The sequence below is a fragment of the Pinus tabuliformis genome, chromosome 1_2 (genome assembly GCF_031772625.1).
Source record: "Pinus tabuliformis cultivar Carrire ecotype Pingquan chromosome 1_2, CPIR1, whole genome shotgun sequence".
Lineage (NCBI taxonomy): Eukaryota > Viridiplantae > Streptophyta > Pinopsida > Pinales > Pinaceae > Pinus > Pinus tabuliformis.
Genome location: NC_142298.1, coordinates 95,011,689 through 95,019,229, shown reverse-complemented (window position 1 = coordinate 95,019,229; position 7,541 = coordinate 95,011,689).

Below are 7,541 nucleotides of genomic sequence, written 5' to 3'. Positions count from 1 at the left end.
GTGTGTGAGGGCCCTAGAAATAATCTAGGGAAGAAGGTGAGGCCTTGGGTCCTAAAGAAAGATTTGAGGCATCAAAGTCCATGAAAAATGCCTAAAAGCACTAAACATTACATCTAGAGGATATCCTAAAAGGATGTGAGTTGTATAAGAAGCTTTCGATCATTAGGTATGGATATCAAGCATAATCTCTAAGAGAAACACCTAAACACCATTCTATGAGCCCTCTCTAGGGAGTCTTTGAGGTTCGAGGTGATTATGTGCACTATTATGAGATTCCTAGAAACATGGATGAGTTTGGAGCTTATGACCATAGTTGCGGGAAGGAAACAAGATCCCTTGGTCCTCAACATTATCTTTTAGGGTCAAGAACAATAGACGAGTCCTTAAACCTCTACTTCTAACATCTATTGGTTAATAAAAATAATCAAAGGTGCTATATGTACAATAACTATGTGACTTGTTGACAAGGAATGCCTATATGTCTAAATAACATCCTATAGGGTAAATAATGGGATTTCACCCCAAATTATGCTGATTATCCTCGATATCCATTAGCAACCCCTAGCAACCATAAAGGTTTTGTATGTGTATTATTAAACACATCCTCAAACAAGCATAGAAGAAACTAATATGGTATCTCTAACACACTAGAGGGCTATAAGAGCCATAATTAAACAAAAACACATTTTGTAAAATTCAGGCTCAATCACAATGAACACACCTTGTAGGTTAACTTCGGCATGGATATTGAGGCCACTAGGAGATTTTGTGCACAAAGTAAGTGTTTTAGGGTGTTTAACATGCTCAAGATAGGAAATCAAACACATCAAGATATTGTTGAATCTTAATAGGTTTAAGATCCTTCAATGAGTCCTTAAACCAACAAAAGTCCTATGCAGGATTTTTTAATAGGCCTCCAAGTGGGGTATGAGTATTGTGACTAGGTTTTGTGCTCTAGAAATGGGTCTATATGCCCATACATGGTTAAGGTGATAAACAAGGACCTTTAGACCTATTTCAAGTTTCTTGAGATTAAGCACTATAAATAAAACTTAAACATAATGATATGATACCTTGCTAGGGTTGTTTTCCCTTGTAGTTGGATATGAGTGCCATTTAGATGTTTCATGTAACGCAATTTGGTATGGAGGCCTTAACCATAGTCATGGTAAGGGAACAACATCCCAAGTCCCTTCACATTGATTAAGCAAGGGAAACAATGACATAAATGATATTTATATTTAAATATTACAATGCAAAGCAATAAAACATTAAAATAAATCATAAACTAATCTTTTCAATCTAAGGACACCACAATTTCACTGGTAAAAAATTAGGTTGTAAGGTTCCATTGCATCAAAGTGTGAATGGTTCTTACAATGGTACTCTAGTAATTGTGTAGTTTAATGACTTCAAAAGAATATGAACACATACTTCTCAAATAAATTTTCTTTAACTAAACCAAATGCAAATATGGTTGATCAATTTTAACTTGAGATCTAGGACTCAAGATAGTCCCTAATGTTATAATCATTAGCCGATTTGTCTATGTTCAGCTCTATGGATGAAAGAATGATATAGAAATAATTTTAAGACCAATTTATTCAAGTAAAGTAAAACATATTTAGTTTTTACTAGAAATAAATTTACCTCTTCAATGAAGAAAATGTTATCACAAAACGATAACTAATAAAATGTAGTGTAACCTAAACCTACAACTTATCAAATTTAATGCAATCTAAAATTTAAATAATAGGGAACATATATACAACATAACTTAATAGAAATAAAAAGAGAGAATTTACCTATGATAAGCATGCATAATAAAAGCAAAGCTTCTATATACACATAGAACTAATTCATATGACCATAGTATGGGGCCCCTCCAAACATGGCTAATGCACACTGAAAAACACTAACCACTGGAGCTGAAAGCTAACACATTTAAAGAATAGATGAAATAGTACACACCTTTGTTAAAAGTTTTTGTGTGGAGTATTAATCCCATAGCTTTAACTTTTAATATTTTTTTTATACGAATGAAATGAAACAAACCAATGTATTATTTCTTCATGGAGTAATTGCACACCAATATTCCCTCTAAAAAAAGCTAAATTGATCATTCGAAGGAGTTATTATGTTTCACATGCTTTGTTCTTGATAGAAAATGTGAAATTTGAGCATGCCACTATGTGTATCCTCTTGTTGGCACAATGTTGATGAGCACACTAACCCAGATTTTTTATTTTCATGGGAATCTCTAGAGCTATATAAATGGATTAAGAATTACAATATCTATTTTATTCCTAAAATTTTTGGTAAGAGATAACTTTTTTACATTTAAATATGTTAATTACTCAAAATTAAAATAAACTAGTACAAATATCTATTTGTGTTTTTATTCATCTTTACTCGGGTCAAAAAGTAGCAAGAATGTGTAAATATGGGGAAAAGTGAGTAAATAACACTAAAAAGTGAAGGTTTTGGGAGTTCTCTACATCGCAAAATCAAGTGCCAATGTTTTGTAAAAATTGTTTGTGTTTTGTCCAATATCCAAATAGCCTCTACTACCAACAACATAACATCCACATTAGATGTTGATGCTCTCTTAATTGGATTCCTTGGCCTCCATTTGTGGAAATTTGTTAATGTGGGAACCAATTTGAAATTAGTGTCGAAATTCCTCCATTTGGGAACCAATGCTAAAATTCCTCCAACTGAGAACCAAACTCATAGGTTCTATCTCAATAAAATGAAGTTTCTTAGAAAAAGACATGAAAAAATCACTATGGAGATCCTACCTAGGGTTTTTCCCCAAACTTCCCTCAATGATAATGTTAGATTCAAATCACCACCATGCAATATAAAGGGATCACTTGGAATCGTAAAATCACTTAGGCGTTTTGAAAAAGTGATTCTATCCACATAGAGACAATATACATTAACCACATTGAAAATAGAAATCAACGACCTTGACCTACAGCTTAACCACTATGGATAAGAGAATTGGAAAAGAGGAATGGACTAGTAGGTTAGATTCCATTAACTTAATAATCCTACCAACTAACTCGTTGCATCGACTACACAAGAGGACCATCCTTTCAGTGGGTCTAAATCAATTATAGCTTACATTCCTTTACATATGGTTTCTTGAATTAGCATAACATCATGATTTTGGCTTAGGATAAGCCTTTTAAGAGCTAGCATTTTTTGGGCACACCTAACCCCTCTCTCATAAAAGGATAATATTATCATGAAAAAAGAAAATTTAAGGTGTTTCTTTACTCCAAGGGCCCTAGAAATGGTGTCTTTTCTTCATTTAGATATACCCAAAATGAATTATTGATAGGATTTAAGCATATTAAATATTTCGAACCTATATGACTAGGCTAAACTGGGTTGACGGATATACTTCCTTCTGAAGAGGGATCCTCTTTTAGCTTGGGACTTAGCCTCAAATCATATTCCTTTTTGCATGGGATATCCTCCTCCAAAACACAGGGATAAGGAACTGGATATTGCTCCATACAAAATCTACTCCTAACATCCTAATGACCATTAGCCAAGAAATTAGTTGAGGAGGAACAGGGAGAGGGTACATGGGGGAAAGAAGATATGGTGTTTAAAACAACGATGCTCTCAATAAAAAATGGGGAGGGAAAATGTAGAAAATGACCATCATTCATAACATAAATAAAAATAAGGGATGGGGAAGTGATATGCTTACCCAGGGAAATGACAAGGAAGTCATTCCTATCCTAAGCCAAAGTGAAGAAATTGTCTATCAGAATTGAAACCAAATGCATATTTCCATAATTGGAGGAATGTTGAAAGATATCCAAGGAAGTGGAATTGGCCTTCTCAAATAAAAAATTCTACAATCTACCTAATTACGAAGTTTTCCTAGAGAAATATGCTCAGATGTGACTAAAATCATGGTAGGAAAAACATGAAACGTAAATTTTCAATAGTCCACCTTATGAAGCCAAATATAGTTTCCATAAAACAAAATCACATTTCTTATAAACAAATCATGGATGTCAAGATCAATGTATATCCATATCTATCTCTAGTAAAGCTTGAGTTCCAAATTAGGTTCCAAACAAAAAATTTACCAAGCTTGTTTCCAATGCCCTATGTGGCCTCTTTAGACCAAAAAGACAAAAGAATCTCTCCAGAAATGTACCATACATTTGCAATAGTAACAAGCTCCCTATTTGAGTTAAAGTGAAACATCCATCTCTTTAAAACCAAGATAAAGGTGTACCAAGACCAACTCTTTCCAAGGATATTATCACAATCCAACTTGGACCTAAAAATAAAACACATCTAACCACTAATAAGAACATGAAACTTTGACGTATAACCTAGGTCCAACTTCCAAGACCAGTTCAATTAGTAAGGTAAATAACCTTCCTTAGGAAATTTCCCACTAAAATTCCCTAATAAAATTATTCCATGGAACTTTCCAAGGTTTTTTAGTGCTACATCCTTATCTACCACCTTTTGTGCAAAATATGCATGATCCCTTACAAACTTCTTCCAAAACTTTTTGTCTTTCCCAACAAACCCATATTCTCCTTATAAGACCCTCTCCCACCCTAAAATTCCAATGGAATTGCAACTATCCTAAAATTCCAATGGAATTGCAAGAATAAAGTCATGTTCCAAGTTCTTAGAAATGAAAGCATCATCCATTTGATAGGGGCCATTATACAAATTCAAAATAGAAATATCCACACTAACAACCTCATGAATCCCACCTTCCTCCATATTCATGTCCAATGCTCAAATATTATAATATGCATGATTTTCAACTAGAGGAAGATCCTGAAGAGAATATGGAGGATCCACATGAAGGTAATCAAACTGATATAAAAAATCCTAGCACTTTTTTTTTATTATATTCTAAATCTACTACCTCATCCTCTTAGCCCTCCACAACCTTCTAACGCTGAAAATAATGACTCATTTATGGTTGTAGGACACATCTAACCACCAAAAACATTGACATGTTCTTCATTTGAGCCAGAAAATTAGACTTTCCAAAAAGCTTCGTTGTAAAATAAATCAACACTTTATGCCTACAACCAACGTGGATGGCTTGCTTCTCTTAATTAACTATCAAATTAAAAGAAATGATATATACAGACACACACACACACACACACATACTAAGCATAACAATATTGAAAAGGCAGCTAGAAAAGAGGAGAAAAAGTTGGAATCACAGGTTACTCTCTAGAGCAAGGAGACTTGTCTTGATCAAATCTGTTTTGGAAGCCATCCCTATATATTGGATGTCCCTCGCTTGGATCCCCCGGGGAATCCTCTATTGTATACAATAGCTATGTAGCCACTACCTTTGGAATGGGCATAAGAAAGGTAAAATATTTGCTTGGGTTTTCTGGAAAAGGATTTCCCTCCCAAAGAAATGGGGGGGATGGAGGTTAAAAGATCTGCCTTGTTTTGCAAAAGCACTAGTAGCAAAAATGAGTTGATCTCTCCTTATTTCTGACAATCTCTAGATGAATATGAATACCATAAATACATCTAGCCACTCCAGATCCTGGACTCGGTTCGTCATCATACGTGGCCTAGTGGAGGACTATCCATTGTTTGGAAAACAATCTTACAGACTATGCCTTTCATTAGAGCAGATTTGGCATGGCGCAGAAACAATGGCTCTTCTGTGAGAATTTGTGTCGATTGAAGGATAGGTAGCGGCAACCGCTTCCTCCGGAGCTCATTAAATACCTTAATCATAGGGAGGTCAAGATGATTGCCCATATTGCACATCAAGACCACCGATCCTTTCTTAGACAACACTGGAGATCAGCTCATGATCTGAATATCCCTGCACAGTGGCAGCAAACTTGGGATACATACATAGGGGCACTACATGAAGCACATATTATTCTTAATCAAGATCTAGATTTCTTATCTTGGACCCCTTCTGAGCACGGGAAATATAGCCCAAGGTTGGGATACATGCATCTAATACAGGCCCAAAAGCCCAATCATACCCATGATTGGTGGCAGCAGCTTTCGAAGCTTAAAACTCCCCCTCGAGCCCGGTTATTCATGTGGTCTATATTAAACAACAAAACCCCCATGGGAGAGATGCTTATGCATAAATCTGTATACGAGCCGAGATGGTGTCTCCTCTGCAAACAAGCATCCAAATACAATGAACATTTGTTTTTTCACTATTCACATGTCTCTCATTTCTGGCAAGCCATTACTCAAAATCTCTCAATTAGAAACACTTGGTAGGGAATTTCTCTTCTGCAAGCATGGAATAACTGAATGACTGCTCATCAAAAGGAAAAATACCAGTGCCTCCCTCTTATTCTCTGTTGGTCCATCTGTCTTGGACGCAACAGCCATATCTTCAAGAATCAGCCTGCCAACTGGCAATTTCTTATTGCAAAGGCAATGCCTGTTTACCATGACACCCCTAACGACGAGCCACCTCACACCGGCAATATCTTTAGACCTAGTATTATTGAAAAATCCCAGTCATGGGCCTTCTTCGACGGGGTAGGACAACCTCAAGGTTGTGTGTTGGGGGGGGGGGGGGGGGGGGGGGTCTCTATATCTCGGAACAACACTGTTACAAATTCAAGCTAGGACTGGGTGAAGGAACAAACAATTTCACTGAACTTATTACTCTCAAACACCTGCCGCATTTCACCCTCATGCATAATTGCACTTCTGTTCAGATCTTTGGAGATTCTCAAATTATCATAAATTGGTTCAATGCAAAAAATCAATGTCATGCCATATCTCTTCAAAATATTCTAAATGATGTGCTTAATCTCAAATCAGGTTTTAACATGGTCTCTTGTCAACATATACACAAGGAATACAATGAGGATGCTAACACGCCTTCCAAGGAGGGATCGCTACTTCCTTGAGGCATATGGTTAATCAATGAATAGCTAAGCATATTGGTCTATCAATATCACCACAGACCATACGTAGACCAGGACTACTTCAAGATGAATTGACCATAGACTACTTTGTAGCTATAGTCAATGTTTTTTTTGAGTTATACATAGACTATGAAACATGCATATATTATTATGACAAAAGAGACAATATTATTTTTTGAAAATGGATTCCGAGGCCAATTTTTTTGCTATCACAAAATATGTACAAAGCACTAAGTTGATTATATAGGTATCGCATATGCCTCAAGCATCTACTACATGTAATTTTTCTCTTATAATGAAATATTACAATTTTTCTCTTTGGAAAAACAATATTCAAAAGGAAATATATACTCATGAAAAATAAGAAATAAAAAATTATGTAAACACAACGCAAATAAATTAAATAAAATAGCATATATGTATGTATAAGACATAATTGAAATATGGAATCCAATGAATTAACATAAATAATAATGAAATGAATTATTGAAATATGGTATTAAATGAATTGATATAAATAATAATGAAATGAATCACAATGTACTACAAAATGAAAAATAATTTATCCAATTCATTTTAAAATATAACATAAAATGAATTAAA